At 45.4% G+C, this 16,115-nt stretch overlaps 1 long non-coding RNA gene across 6 annotated transcripts; it reads right to left on the bottom strand.

The window, feature by feature from the left end:
* Nucleotides 1–6,445: 6,445 nt before the first annotated feature.
* Nucleotides 6,446–16,026, bottom strand: LOC132668743 (uncharacterized). Of its 6 annotated transcripts, none has more exons than XR_014137780.1 (6): nucleotides 13,451–16,026; nucleotides 12,529–12,607; nucleotides 10,706–10,880; nucleotides 10,426–10,469; nucleotides 9,637–10,216; nucleotides 6,446–7,364 (listed from the first exon to the last, which is right to left on the bottom strand). It is a non-coding gene; the product is annotated as an uncharacterized LOC132668743 (long non-coding RNA). The 6 variants fall into 6 exon arrangements; XR_014137777.1 differs by lacking the exon at nucleotides 10,426–10,469 and having other exon boundaries at nucleotides 9,637–9,789; nucleotides 9,955–10,216; XR_014137778.1 differs by lacking the exon at nucleotides 10,426–10,469 and having other exon boundaries at nucleotides 9,637–9,789; nucleotides 9,961–10,216.
* Between the last annotated feature and the right edge of the window lie 89 nt (nucleotides 16,027–16,115).

Genomic DNA, 16,115 nt, shown 5'->3' with positions numbered 1-16,115 from the left:
CACCCCTCTATATAGGTCTATTTTCATAAGGTGGATCTGTAGATTTTTGACTTGGGAACTTTCATTCTTTTCTAATAAGTATATGAATTTGCAAGGGCCACCACAACAAGGCACCAGAGAGTAAGCAGCATAAGCAACTGAAAGTTATTTTCTCACAATTCTGGAGGCCGGAAGATCAAGATCAAGGTATCAGCAGGGTCGGTTCCATCTGAGGCCTCTCTCCTTGGCTTGCAACTGGCCATCTTCTCCCCATGTGTCTTCCTTCTGTGTGTGTCTGTGTCCTATCTCCTCTTCTTATAGGGACGCCAATCCTATTGGGTTGGAGGCCACTCTAATGGCCTCATTTTAACTTATTTACCTCTTTAAAGACACTCTCCAACTTCAAATTCTGAGGTACAGATTAGGATTTCAACACAGGAGCGAGAGGGGGACGAGGGGAAGAGACACAGTTCAGTTCGTAACAGTAAATATGCAATGCCACACGTCTCTCTCTAACCATTGTTTCAGCTGCACACCCCAAATTTTGATATGGTATCTTTTTTTCTCTTCATTCCCTTCAAAACGAGTTCAAATCTTCCTTGTGACTTTGTCCTTGACCCATGGTTTATTTAGAATGATTTTGTTTACTTTCCAAACATTTGGGGAATTTTCTTCAGACCTGTCTCTGTTTCTTCTTTGTGGGTTCATGTTTTGTAGGCAGAAAACGCACTTTGTGCGACTTCGATACCTTACATTTATCAAGACGTGTTTTGTTCAGTGTTATGGTCCATGTTGGTGAATGTTCCTCGTACACTTGAAATGAATGTGTCTCTTTCCAGTTTGGGCGATTTATAAATATCAGTTGGAGCACATTGGTTGTTGGGGTTGTTCAAGTCTTCCATACCCTTACTGATGTCCTGGCAACTTATTCATTCAATTCCGGAAATATTAGTGCTGAAATCACCGACAGGAATCACGGATTTGTCTACTTCTCCTTTCAGTTCTAATAGTTTTTGGGTAGCATATTTTGAAGCTCTGTTCTCATGAGCATGCACGTTTGGGGCTATTATATCATCCTGATCAGTGTGAAAATGGCCCTTTTTATCACTGGTGACATTCCTTGTTCTGAATTTTACTTTGGCTGATATTAACATGCCAATGGTAGTAGTTTGATTAGTGTTTGCACAGGATGTATGTTTTCATCCTTTTGCTTGTAAACTATCTGTATCATTATGTTAAGGTGTGTTTCTCACAGGCGGCAGATAATCAAGCGTTCCTTTTGTTCATCCATAACTGTCTTTTGATTGCACTGTTTATATCATTTACAGCTCATGTAATTATGAATATAGCTGGGCTTAAATCTGTCATTTTGTCATTCGTTTTCTACTTATTCTGTCTTCTTTTTGTTTCTTTTTAAACTTTTTCCCTGCCTTCTTTTGCATTCTTTTTTTAACTGTTTATATATTTTTGAGCGGGGTGGGGGAACAGAGAGAGAGAAAGAGAGAGAGTATCTCAAGCAGGCTCTACACTGTCAGTGCAGAGCCCAACTGAGGACTCGAACTCACGAATCATGCATGAGATCATGACCCGAGCCAAAATCAAGAGTCGGGCGCTCAACCAACTAAGCCACCCAGGAGCCCCTAGTGTAGTATTAATTTAGATCCATTATTAAGGTGATACCCTTTTGAGGATTATTCTGACGTCTCATATATTATGAGGGCTTTCCACTCTGCTTAATGGGAACCAAATTATTCTAATTCTTGTTGAGTGCTGAGAGGTCCTTGTCTGCCTGCTGCCCAATGTCTAAAAACTCATGTTTCTTATGTTTGGCCTCCTTTTCTAGTTGTTTAAGGCAAAAGTATAAAAATCTGGTACCTGTCACTCAATTCTGACTGCACGCAAAAATATCTAACCCTTGAGTTTCAAATTTCAGTTATCTTTAATTTCTGGACTATCTGATTCTTTTACAAATCTCTTTGTCCTGTATTCAGTTTCAGGTTGTTCTTTTGCATTTTGAAACTTATTTAACAGATGTGTTTTTCTGCATCCGATAACTTCCATATCTGAAATCTTCAAGAATCTGATGTTTCTGTGTCTGCTGGCTTTCACTCCAGGTAGTTTGTTTCTGCGTGTGTCTTGTAATTTTTTTTTATTGTGAGCTGCTGATTTTCTTCCAGAATTTAATTGAGAGGGAGGATAAATTCTTCCAGATGGAATCAGCGTTTGCTTCTGCCAGACATGTATGGAAATTTCCAGTCCAGAATCACTTAAGCTAAATTCTCAAACTGAGACTCTAGAGACCTGTCAGGTGGCAGGCGTTGGGGGCAGCAAACAGGCAAACGGTGAAGTTTGTTACAATTTCTCAGGGAAAGTCCCAGCTCCTCAATTCGATTCCAAGTGTTACGTCCAACATCCAATGGTTATTTTTGCAGTCCCCTGCAGATGTGGGAGGTGGGTTTTTCTGGTTTGCCCTTAAAAGGATAATTTCTTTAGAATCACAATTGCATGGAGGGCATCTCCTATTCAAACCTGCAACCTGCATGGATGTTGGGAATTGAGTCCTACCCATGACTTTGGAAACCATGCAAGCAATGGCCTAAGCCAACACCTAACTTAGGATCTTAACTCTTCAAAGACACTACATTCATTGTATTTTTGCCTTCATGTTCTTTATATTGTGTGTCATCATGTACGCATCTGGGGATTTTAAAAAATACATTTGCTCCAATATTTCTAGCTGTTTTCAGGGACGGAGCCGTTCCAAATGCCTCGTTCATCATCCTGGCAGAAACCCAAATATCACCAGATTCTTAATTTTGACTCTAGCGTGTTTGGCAAAGATATTTCTTTTTTTAAGTTTTTATTTATTTATTTTGAGGGAGGGAGAGAGAGAGAGTGGGGGAAGGACAGAGATAGAGGGAGAGAGAGAATCCCAAGCAGGCTCTGCACTGTCAACACTGAGCCTGACGCAGTGCTAGGTCTCACGAACCATGAGATCGGGACCTGAGCCGAAATCAAGAGTCAGAGGCTTAACCGACTGAGCCCCCCAGGCACCCTGACAAAGAGAATTCAATGAAGCGCATTTTAACATCCTTTTCCTTTGTATCTACTATCATTGCTTCATATTAAGTGATCCAAAACAAAATAATAATTCTCCGGGGGTTGTTTTGTCCCGTATACTTTATAGCTTCATTATTTATATTTATCTATTTGATCATTTGATTTTCTGAAAGATCCAAATTTATGTTTTTCAAAATAGGCAACCATTTGTCTTGGCACTTAAAGGTGAGCAATTTGTTTCCGGTTTGTGCCGTGATCTGTATATCCTTAACTGTCACATAGACGGTTATCTGTCCTGAACTAACCGTATTGGTTCACCAGCCCATCCCTGGGTCTTTGCAGTAAGCCCGTGAGTTCCTGCAAATATTAGGATTTGATTCACCCTCTGGCAAGGTAAGCTGCACCTGTTTTTATTCTTTCCTGCACTTTTTCTTTCTTCCTCGGTGAACTTTGCCACGGTCTTCCCAAGCTCACGGTGAGCCAGATTTGGACTTAGAATGTCATCGACGTGTGTAAGCTCATTTGGCAAGATCTGAAATTGGACTCAATTACAAATGAACTGTACTCAGTTCTCATACCAGCGCTTTCATCAAGGGTCCTTTTACACTGTTCCACCAAGAAAAGCCAGCCTTCCCGTGACTTTTGTGGCCACTCTTAAGAAACACGGAGTCCTGCGGTCGCTTTGTCATAGAACCTTCTCAGTCCGGAAGTTAAAATGTCACGTCATAGCATACTTTACAGTTCAGTCTTCTTCCATATTGACCCCTGTCCCCCAGGACCCCCAGCCAGGGCCTGCAGGGAGGCAGAGACCCGTGGACAGGACAATGGTGTGAGCTCTGCTCCTCCCCTCTTCCCCGTTCACCTCTCCCTCTGCAAATACATGCAGTGCTGACCCCTCCAGGGTTGGCTGGATGAAACAGAGGGAGAAATAAGGAAAGTTCTTACTGCCCCCAGCACTGTGAGAAGCTGGCCCGGTGTCCTGGGCGTGGCTGATGTTTCTACCTGATGGGACACTTTCACCATCCTTTAGAACCCACCTCCGGACCATCAGAAACCATCGCTTTCTTTTAGGTGCTCAGACGCTTGGCTTCTTCAGATGACCCCTTACTCCTGTGGTCCCCCGGAAGCCAGCACCCCCTTCAGCCTCTCCCCACGGAGTTCCAGTTGCCTTCACGGTGAGTCCTTCCAAACGAGTCCTTAGATAACCTCACATCTGGATTCACACAGGGCCCACCACTGGTGCACAAAAACAACCTTCTTTGCCCCAACCCACTCTGGAAACGCTATGCAGGCAAAACAGCCACCTTCACCCACACCTGCCTGGCTCGTTTCCTGTCTTTTACTCAAAATAGGAGCCAGGCACCAGCCACTGTGGTTCTTACTGAAAGTGACATATGTAACTTTTTTTACACGTTTTTGTTGACCTGAAGTGATCAACACCACACACACACACACACACACACACACACACACGCGCTTCTTGCTCTGTATGAGGAAGTAAAGTGTCCTCAGCAAAGTTCTTTTCAAGAAAAATTCTCAAAAAAATTGCCTTCAAAGTCTGGTGTGTGTGTTTTTTTTTGGTTTTTTTTTTTTTTTGTTTGTTTGCTTGTTTTTTTTTTTGGCTATTAGATACATTTACTGCTATGCTTGTCCGCTTTTCCTTATTGATTTTGATGTGATGTGCTCCCCATTTCAAATTGGGCTCTTGAAGTCTTCGATATTAGCATGCAACGATTTCTCTTTCAATTCAGTTGATATTTACTCCTACATTTGGAGGACTTTTTTTTTTCCTAAAGGTTACTTACTTGTTTGTTTTTAAGTAATCTCTCCACCCAACATGGAGCTCGATCTCACGAGCCTGAGATCAAGAGTCATAAATGCTCCTCTGACTTAGCCAACCAGGTGCCCACCCCCCGCTTTGGGGGGTAACTTTCATGGGTGTTTTCAAATGTTTTACATACGTATATGTATTTTTGGTAATTTACCCTTACCAATACCTTATACCCTTCTTTGTCTATTGTAAGAGTTTTTGACTTCGAGTCAATTTTTTTTCAATTATTATAGACCTCACATCTCTCTTCTCTTTCACTCCTTACCTAGAACATCTTTTCTCATACTTTCATTTTCACCTTTTCTCAATGTGACATCTAAAGCAAATTATAGGTGGACAAGACAAAATTGGATCTTGGTGTTTCCCTTCCATTCCGTCACTCACTGAATTTTGGAAAGTTTAACACATTACCTGTAATTACTAAAGAGGACCTCTGCCATTTTTCTCTTTGATTTCTTCTTTTTTTTTTTTTTTAATGTTTAGTTATTTTTGAGAGAGAGAATGAGCAATCCAGCGGGGGAGGGGCAGAGAGAGGGGGACAGAAGATCCAAAGCAGGCTCCATGCTGACGGCACCGAGCCCAGTGCAGGACTCAAACTCGCAAACCGTGAGATCATGACCTGACCTAAAGTCAGACCGCATAACCGACTGAGCTACCCGGGCACCCCTCTCTTTGATTATATTTGTCTACTCCAATACTATGTTCTTTTGAGTTTCATTGATTTTATTGTTGTGAGCTGTTTTCTCTTTATTTCCAATCGTTTTTGAATACATACCTATATACTTTAGATATTTAGTTATTTCTTAAATATTGCACCGATCACAATTGATCTCCTAAATTTATAGCAGTCAGTTTGAATTGCTATTTTAGCTTCAACACACACACACACGCACACACACAGCCTATTGCCTTCATGCCTCAACCAGAAATAGAAAGGGTCCCTGTGAAAGTGGTGCCAGGAAGTGACGTGAAGGGAGGACATGTTATATTGTTGCTTTGAGAATGATGTGTTTGATGCTCAGACTGAGGGCTCAGATCACTTTACATTGTAACTGTCCCCCCTCCAAGAAGCCCTAGGCCCTTAATGGTCCCCAGCATCCCCCCCCAGACGCTTCTTGACCACAGAGCCTGCTGTGCTTCTCTGCTCCCCGAGTTACGTCCTTCCTATGCCCCCCACCACCTCTAGCTCCCACGTTCACACACCGTTTCCCCTTTACCCTCATATTTATAAGACTGTCAGGTAACCTCGCCTCTGGAATTGCCACATTCCTCATGAAAGAGGCACAGAAGCATCTTATAAGCCATTACTGACTGGAAGGGGATGCCCAGCTTCCTCACCACATGAGGTTTTCAGCGGCAATCTGCTCCCACATCGCCAGGTAAGCACTTTCTTCCACAGAGAGCACTCATGACCGCATCCCATCAAATGTCAAGGTTGTCTGAATGGCTGCCTGGGTTCCTAGGGACCTTGCCTGTCACAGAACACGGTCCCATGGACCCCGAGAGGAGCAGAAATGTGGCCACGGCGCAGACTCTGCCTCCAGGCCCAGGTAGGAGAATTCACCACAGAGAAAATAAGAACTTTGATTTATTTATAACTTTTATCCAGTTCCTATGTTTAAAAAAAAATAGGATAGTTTTTAAAGACCCAGAGTTCTGTTCCTAGCCCCATATATCCCTGGCCATCAAGGAAAGAAACTATTGTCCTTTGCAATAACTTCTGACACATTATCGGCAGGCCAGTGTTGATCACACACAAGCGTGTCATGGGGGTCAATAGGCCTTAGATCAGTCTATGAAAAATAGGATATTGGGTGGAATGTCTTCTCTGGTCCCTCCCCAATCTAAAGACCCAACATTCTGATCACAAATAGCTTAATTTTCCTTTTGTTTCTTCAGTCGGGCCATGAATGAGCATTGGCATGGAGTTGAAAGGGAAAGACAGGTGGGCCTTTAAAGGCAGTGAGTTCTAGACTCTCCAGAATCTTCTGGGTCTCCAGTTCCATACCACGTCATGCATCTATCTCCACCCAAATCCGAGGACTTGATGAAATTCTGAACAGATATCTTGTCTTCGGGTTTCCTTTCACTGAGGGGCCTCTGTGCTGAGAGCAAGTGAACAAAATCACGGGACAGCAGCACTGGGAAATCTTCTCCCCAGCTGTGCTTATCAGAGGCCTCTTCCCTTCCATAAACAGCACCAGATGGAGTTTAATTAGGATCTTAGAAAGTAAATAACGCAAAACCCAAGTTGGTGTTTTTCCTGTCACCCAATGGACAAGAGGCTGTGAGAGAAAAATACAGGACGTTAAACAAGATTACTTCCCCGGAGACTGAGAGACAAGCTGAAAGTGTCCTGGCTGGGCAGAAGTGAAGCTCTTCAGTTAAGGCTTACTTCACGCTGAAGGCCATCTGAGGTCTCGGAACACAGTGGCCTCCACTGGCTACCAAAGTCTCCTTTCTTCAGAGCTCACATTTGTAAACATATTTTTTTCTAGAGAAAAAAAAAAATGAATAGCCTGAGTTTCCTTCATACCCTGTGGGCAGAGACCCGAGGCAGCTGGGGTCATTTTCCCAGTGTACTCATACCCAGTGTAACTCAAGCATCCACCTAAAGGTAGAGGTAAATTCTGTCAGCCCAGTTGGCTTATGCCAAATCATGCAACGTCCAGCTTCTAAGCAAATAGACCCCTGTATGTAAAACCTTCACCTTAAAGCCAACAACAACGGGACATTATAGACATAGAAACAGCATCCCTGAAGGGTACCGATGTCAGCCATGTTCCAGGGCAAGGCCCTCCGTTAAAGGCATCGACTCACTGGACTGGGGTTGTACCACCCTCTGTGAGCAAACTGAGGGGTAATGTTCTCAGGTGCCATCTTATCTGTTGCCTGCAGAGACGTGATGAGACATAAAGTCCCTCTTAGCCTTACCCCTTCCAGCTTCTCCCCAGCAGAGGCACTAACGTAAATTACGGTTCAAGAAAATGATTTGACCAGGCACCCAGAACTTCCGTTCCCCTGTTGTCCTACTACATTCTCAAACAGGTAAAGCTGAACATGGAGACATATATGCACTATGACTGAGAGGCAATCTTCAGGTAAACGGAGCGGCATTTAGAAACTTCTGCCAACTTAGGTTAGTTTAAATGAAAACAACCAAAGCCACTGTATTTTTCAACCATATGAAATAATGCTGCTTTATTGTCTTTAAAAAAAAAAGAAAAGGAAAACATTTAGCCCACCCCCTGCAAGTCTACCCAATCAGAGAGTTGGGATCCATCCAAACAGAACGGTAGGTGGCTGTCTCTCTTCTGCACAATGGATGCCCTTGAGGCAGGCATCACGATACTCTCACCCACAACCTCTGTTCATCTGGTTGCTCCACTATGGCACTGAAACTCCCAGGAAACAGGAGCCCGGGGAAGCCAGCAAAGACAGGACAGGGTAAGCAGCTGCAAGATGTGACATAGAAATAAGATCCTTCAAGGGGCGTCTGGGTGGCTCAGTTGGCTGAGCATCCAACTTCGGCTCAGGTCATGAGTTCACGGTTTGTGGGTTCAAGCCCCACGTCGGGTTCTGTGCTGACAGCTCAGAACCTGGAGTCTGTCTCAGATTCTGTGTCTCCTTCTCTCTCTGCCCCTCCCCCACTTCCCCACTTATGCTCTGTCTCTCTTTCTCTCTCTCTCTCTCTCTCTCGAAAATAAACAAAGAAAAAATAATAATAAAATTAAAAAAAAAGAAAATAAACAAAGAAGAAGAAGAAAGGGAAGGGAAGGGAAGGGAAGGGAAGGGAAGGGAAGGGAAGGGAAGGGAAGGAAAGGAAAGGAAGAGGCTCCCTCACAGTAAATTCTGTGGGAGAGTCCGAAACACAAAAACCTCAGGGAGCTAAGCTTGATGAACATAAATTTTTCATTCTTCCCATCAGAGCCATAGAAATACAGGTCCAAAGAACCTTCCACAAGCTGGGAGGTGCCCTGAGAGCTACTGGACTTAACCTAACTTCAGCCACAGACGTGATTAAGGAAAATCTGCACACTGTAGATTGGCAAATGCTGGGACTAGGCACATACTGGAGAGTTGGGGAGCAGGCAGGCAGGTCACACATGCTCACAGACTCACACATGCACACACACACGTACACACAAAGACAAATAAATATTAGGTCTACATAACCATGGATTCATCGACAGCATTTCGCAGTTTCGTTGATAATGGTTCAGAATCATTGGAGCTTGCTTTGGGCACAGTTGGGCTCTCCAGTCCCCTGCCCTACATTTCTCTGAGTTTGAGCTTTAAACAATAGACCCAAAAGACACAACCATAGCACAATGATTACAGAGTCAAAGGATCAGAATCGGACTTCCTTCATTCTGTCATTCCATCTGACCCCTTGGAGTTCTTTGTGTTTAGTTTCAGAGGTGAACACGGCGTGATTCTTTAAGATGTAGGGGTTGGGTTTTTTTTGGGGGGGGGGGTTGGGGGTGAAGGGCAAATATACATAATTAAGGTCATTATGCAATATTTTTCTGAAATTGAATATTATCTTGAAAATGAAATGTAACCTCTTTAAATTGATTTAAAACCAAAGAGGGCATCAAGACGACAATTTCTAGTTATTGCACGACTACTGACACTAATTACTGGACAGAGGAAGAGGTATAAAAACTGACCCACTTCGGGCAGCCAATCCACCCGTTGTTCCTTTTCATTTGCGACACCCACTTCCCGGAATGTTGTTGCCCAGATAGCAACATGGCATGCACCTGCACGTCCTCTGGCGTCTTCCCAAGTGCCCCAGTTCACCCAAGAAGTCTTCCTTGACCACAGCCAGCAGCTTCTGTCTCCACAGCCAGATTCACCTTCTGGGGTGGTTCCTAGTTCACTGTGCCTCTCCTTCCCTAAAAACTGGCCGCTCCCTGGGATAGCAAAGACTTCATTTGTTTTGTTCACGTGCTGGTTTGCAACACCCACAACAATGCCCAGCTTGCCCCCGAGCAGGCACTCAGTAATTACTCACCGAAAAATAATAATAATAAAAATAATAATAATGTAATTTCTGGGCCAATGATTGTATGACGTACACTTACTCGCTGACTTGGAATGCCACGTTCATTCAGTGAAATCACCGACTCAATATACTGAAGGATACGGGCCTTCGTTTATAATCTACAGGGTGGCCAGGTTGGTGCGGGGCGGGGGTAGAGAGCGCGCAGATGAATTTCAGAAAACAGGAAAACCATTTTCAGAAGCGGCGAGTGAATGTGGAGACACGGCATTCGATTGCCCCGGCTCTGTAGGATGTTAGAGGCCTCACGCTGCCCTCCTTCGCCTTTGTGTTCACACCTTTAAAGAAAACCAAGAACACCAACTAGTCAGCAAACACAGAACTCACAGCTCTCAGGGTTCCAGCTATAAAAAGTAGTAAAGACCAAAAGGAAGATTGCTAAGCCGCTGAACACAGCATGACATGATGTGAAACAATGGCGCTCTTGGCTGGTGTTGCCCTCACCCTAGTCTTTGCGCCACAACGGCAATGAACGGGGGGCACTTACCTTGCTTTGCTCCGAACAGTGATGCATCTATTGTACTCAAAGTCCTAAATGGAAATGACAGATAAGGCAAAAATAAACCCATATCTGGGCTTTGTATTCTTTATCGTTGGCCTCTTTGGCCACTAGCTTCTTACCGCTCAAAAGATTTCAAATTTAAAGCGTGTTTCAGAATCTAACAATGCAAGCTTTTACTTGTTAATCTTAGAGTGTGTGTGTGCGCATGCACACGGGAGTTTTTGTTTCTCCAAAATGAATTCTTCCAAATACATATTAGAAATACCTTTCCAAGTGCACAAAGCTCTCACTGCAATTTTCATCGGAATTGGGTCAAAGGCAGGGATCCATTCGGGGAGGACTGACAACTTGGCAATGTGAGGTCTTCCTTCCATGAGATGCACTGAGTTCCCTCCATTCTTGTGGAGTCGGGAGTCTGCCCACGCACTGCTGACAGGTGGCTGTTAGTGGAAAAAGAGACAGGTGCAAGACAGGAAATGGTTAGACCCTTCATGTCCGGCCCCCTGTCCCTGCACAATGCTCCCCTACAAGCCCAAGCAGCTCTGAGCTGGCCTCCCAGTTTCTCCTCCTGATTTCCTTTGCCATTCTGTCATTTCCGCTAATCCTGAATAAGTTTGGTTTCCTTCCCTTGACCCAGCTCCCCTTCTTGTTCAGAGCCCTTAGTTTCTCTTGGCCCCTTCTATACTTTTCTCTTCCAAATGCCTTCCTTAGTCCCTCCTCTTTACCTACACAAGGCCATTCATACAAGTTAACATTTTCAGTTCCAAAAGTCAAAGTCGCTTTTAGCTTGAGGGGTTTTCCATGGACCCTTGTGGAAGTGCCCTTGAACATGGGGCCCAGACTCTGCAAGGAATAGCCACAAACAGAAACCTATGGTGTCACAAAAGTCAGTCCCTTCTCCTTCTGACCTTCCCTTCCTGGAAGAAAAAGACCCTCTCCCCGCCCCCTTAACCATTTCCTTCCCTTCCAGAGGGTTCCCCTCTCAACTGAAGGGCATCTGAGAGCCCCTCCACTAGAATGTTTGTTTTGGCGCTTTTGTCTTTTGAAAGAGTAGCTGAGAAAATGTCTTTATCGGGACACGATCTTGCCAAGTCCTGTTTAGGCAACATCTTCAACTGGTTGATGTTTTTTTCCCCTTAAATGTTCTCAAAATCACCAATACAATAACAATCAGAAAACTCCACCTGGAAACTGTAGACACAGGCTGGGTAGTCACCAATGCCCAGCAGTGACACTATGATATCATGAGCAGCACAGCATCTTCCATGGGCTTCATATTAAAAGAGGAACCATGGCAATGTCTGATGCCCCACCGTCCAGCCCAGGGGTATACCTCCTCCCCAGAGTACGGCAGTTCCTGGATTCACTCATCTGTAGCACTTGTCCTGCTTCACTGTGAGTGTGGAATAAGATGGTTTTTTGCAAACCCACAGATAGTTTTCATCCCCATCTCCCAGACTCCTTTATAGCCCAGAAATTGCAGGGTAACCTGGCAGTGCTCCCCCTGGATGCCTCCCATCTTGGAGTGTCCTTCAGTGCATCAAACATTTGGTAATTACCTACTGGATGAAAGTCACAGCTCTGAGTACCCCGGGAAAAGCATGTCTGCCTATTTCCAGAACTTCGTGGCGAAGCTTGGCAAAGATTAAATAACGTTGACTATGCCCTTCCCTGAGGATGGGTCCCAGAAGGGTTCGTGTCTACTGAGCACTGCAATATGTACCAACTACCCCACACTAAAATTTCTCCAGCTTTTAAGCTTTACAAAAAACTGGAGTCTCTCCCACTCGTCTCCTACAGCTCAGCTCAGCCTTCTTCTCTCCAGAGAATCACCTTTGTGTCCCTTCCACACCCCTCTCACCTTGCACAGCTCTTCATGACGCCAAGGTCACGTATTCTCAACATGGTCTTTAGCCACTGCCCCTCCCGGACAGACCTCGTGTACTACAGTCGTGTTAGACACAGAAACCAAATTGAATGCATAGAAAAAGTGAAAGGAAATTGTCAGTGAGTTCTTCCCTCCTAGATTCTTTGTGCATCTGTCTGTGCTTAACAAAATTCTTTCACATCATTTCATTGTATCCTCACCTCAGCTCTGTTGTGGTCAGTTGGATAGGTAGGCTTATCTTCATTTTACAAATGTAGAAATTGGTGCTCGCAGGGTTGCCTAAGATTGGGAAAGGAAATCATTTTCTAACCCAGAATACCCCCCACCTCCCAGACACCTCCATAACCACTTTTGAGTGGCCAAAAGTTGGCTTCATGTCAACTTATCAGAGAAGATCTTCATGACCTAAAGTTAGATGCCTTCTCTGTTATTCTTCCCCTTGGGGATTTTCCCCTTGGTGGCACTAATCCTAATTTGTAACTTTTTAAAAACTTTTGTCTCCCCAACTGAGTCATCAGCTCTGTTAATGCAAGTGCCATTTCTATCACAGTGGCCATTGAAGTCTAGCATATGGAAGATGCTAGAACAAATATCTGCGGTCTTCTGACACCTGACTCTGTATCCTTTCCACTCTAATAAGCATTCGTGGAAAAGTTCTTCAAAATGATCCCAATATGTAATTCTGGAATTAAATCTCCTCATTACTATTAAATCATTAAACTGGAATGCCTACTTTTTGAGCAGTGTAGAGTCACATCGGTAGGAAATGTGTTATGTCCCCACAAAGTCCAAGAATTTCATGTAAATGGACAATGTCTCATGAAATCGTGATAGTATTTACTATCATTTGTGATGTGTCTGGCTGTTCTAAGTATCCTATATAAAAATTAACTCGTAAAATCCTCAACATTTCTCTCAGGTAGACTCTTCCATGACCCCCCATTCTACAAGTGGGGAAATTGAGGGCTGAAAGTGCAAGCATTGCCTGCCCCCTGCCCCCCATCCTGGGGAGAACCACTCCAAAATTGTCCCTTCAGGGTCATGGTGGCCATCTCTGGTACCCACACTGAGTCTCCTGTTTCCCCCTGAAAACCTATTTCTTTGTCCCAATGTATGTCTTGCCTTGGAAGTCATGAGGAAGCCACACTCCAAAGGGGGTCTGAAAGTACTCTTTCTTCCCCGTCCATGGACTTAAGCCTGCACTTTGGCAGGACTGCTCTTTCCGTGGTAAGGCTTTACCGTGAGGGACTCCAGTTGGGGGCTGTCTGAAATAGCCAGACACAAGATGGCAGCCAGACCCAGTGCTTTGGCGAGGGGTGAAGGAGTCTGTCCGTGCTAGCTGTGGTATGCTGGCCCAGAGAGTGGTGGAGAGGATCTGATGGTTACCTCTATCTGCTGAAGTCGTCTTAACCTGTGGCCCACGCTGACCCTCCCTGCTTCTTTCAGCCTGCCTCTCCACTGCCCCTTTTCTCTGGGCCCTAGGCATGCCCCATATTCTTTGAGCAGCTCTAAAAAAGGCTAGAGGGGCTTTAGAAATTTTCTCGGTGCCTGAATAAGTTTGGAACAACAGTCCTGGAGTACTGGCCTGTTCCCTTTCATATCCTCACTGGTTTCCTTTATGTGATCTTCTCCTCCCCTCGGGCGGGAAATAGCTTCTATCTCAAGACCCAACAGGCCATGGAAGCTGGCCTTCTTGGAAGCCAGTGGTCAGAACTGGCCTTGCTCTTCCCTCTCACTACCTCTCCCAAATCGAGCTTGTTAGTCCCCACAACCTCCAAAGAGACCCCGCATCTCCTGTCCCTTGGTCTCCTTGTTCTCTTTCTTTATAATGTCCCTGAACTCACAGTCCATGGACCTGTAGACAGAGAAAATTCTCCCACCCAGCCTTGAACTGCCACAAGCTTCTCCATGCCTGTCCCCAACTCTCTGATGTGCCTGCCGTTGCCACCTAATCTCACGGAGTTTGCCAGAATCCTCCTTGGCCCTCCTGCCCAGGCTGAGGGCCCACATGCCCTTTCCAGAGGGCATTAGCACCAGACTAGTTTGTCCCCTGCTCCCTACATCTAACATGCAGGATGAAGGAGATGTGTTTGTGATTAAGGCAAATGGTCGTGGAGAAACACAGAGATAGTCCTTCAAGGCTATTGTGACCCTACCACTCCCTGGCATCCCTCCTACTTCTCTGGCCATTCCTCCTCAACCTCCTTGGACAGATGCACCTCCCTGACCCCAAGGCACCCTCGCTTTTCCAGTCTGTCTCCCTGGCAAGTTCCACCATTCCTATGGAGTAACTACATATAGCAGATAATTCACCAATGGCTATCTATAGGCCACACCTCTCCCCTGAGCTCTTGACCTGAATATCGCCTCCTTTCAAAGGCACCTCAACTCAATACGCTCCACGCCTGGCAGTTGTGTCCCTGCTCCAGTGTCTGTCTTCAGTGTTGGTCAACTGCCTCTGCAATCTACACCCACGGTCTGCCATCCTCCTCTACGTGGGTTATGTTCTCAACCCCTTCTCCCCAAGCCCCTCCAATCCTAGACACTGGCCTTGCCTGATGGGTTCCCTGACCGATCCCCACTCCCCTCCCCCTTCTAACTGGTGTTAGAAGCTAAGGTCTTTTCCCAAAAACCACACAGCAGCTAGGGTCTTTTTCCAAAAACCCAAATGTGACCATTTCTCTCCGCTGCTTAAAATCTTTCCATGGTTCCCTGAGGCTTCTAGGACAAAACATGAAAATTTCAAACCCGATCTACAAGTTCTCACAGCCTCTTGACTTTTATCCCCAGCTTGCATGGCTCACTCACATACCTCCCCACATCCAAGAGCCCCCTTCGTTAGACAAGGGGTTCTCTAAGGATCAGCACCCGTTTCTATTTGCCTGACACTTTTGGTATCCCCAGGACCTAGCTAGTGCTTGGCACATAGGAGTTCAACAGATATTAAATGAACGAATGGATGAATGAATGCATGAATGAGAGAGGAGCACACTATGCCCTGTCCCAGGAGCACCAAGAGTGGCCAGACTAAGACCCAGGGCCCAAAGCCAACTCGGAGCAGATGGGCCTTTAGCCCAGGGTTTTATTAAAGACACAATCAAATAAGAGAGGAAGCCCCAACTTGCACAGCTGAGATAGAACCTCAGAAGAAAGACGGCCAAGCCTGAAGGATTTAAGGGGTAGGGAAGACAAGCTCATATTTCTTAAAGATAAACACGTTTGTGACCAAGGGGAAGCCACTCTAAATGACACCTTTGCACTGTCTCTTTGAGCCATGAACATGGCCTTCCCTCCTCCTCAAGGTGTGGCCCCAGCCCTGGGATAGAGAGGCCGATGTGGTTCCAGTCTTAGGAGTAGACGCTGCTTTGGGACAGTTGCAACCAAGGGCTGCTGCACCCTGGGGTCAGAGTTGCCTTGCAGGGGCTGGACCACGTGAGGCGACGGGAAGTGCTTTGGCCCCCCAATTTCCCTCAGCTGGGTCTGCCAAAGTTCCCACGAGAGGGTTCTTTTCAGCTAAGGCAGGGAGAGTCCAGTGAGGTTGTGAAACCACGCCAGAGGGCTCAGGCAGGCAGCCATGACTGCCTTGAAAAAGTTGAGTAAGAATTTGGTCAGAAAATCAAATCGCCATGCATGGCTGTGTGGTTACTGAAGGCTGAGCCAACCGTCAAGGTGAAAGCCTGGACTTTGGGCTCAAAGCCTTGGAGTCCACCTAGCTGCAGAGGGCAGGCACCAACCCCTGAGAATTTTAAGGATAGAACATTCTGACGGCAGTTGAAGGCAACCGTTG

This window comes from Panthera onca, chromosome B3 (genome assembly GCF_046562875.1).
Source record: "Panthera onca isolate mPanOnc1 chromosome B3, mPanOnc1 haplotype 2, whole genome shotgun sequence".
In the NCBI taxonomy this organism is placed as follows: Eukaryota; Metazoa; Chordata; class Mammalia; order Carnivora; family Felidae; genus Panthera; species Panthera onca.
The sequence above is the reverse complement of the archived record's forward strand: the minus strand, read 5'-3'. Positions and strand labels throughout refer to the sequence as shown.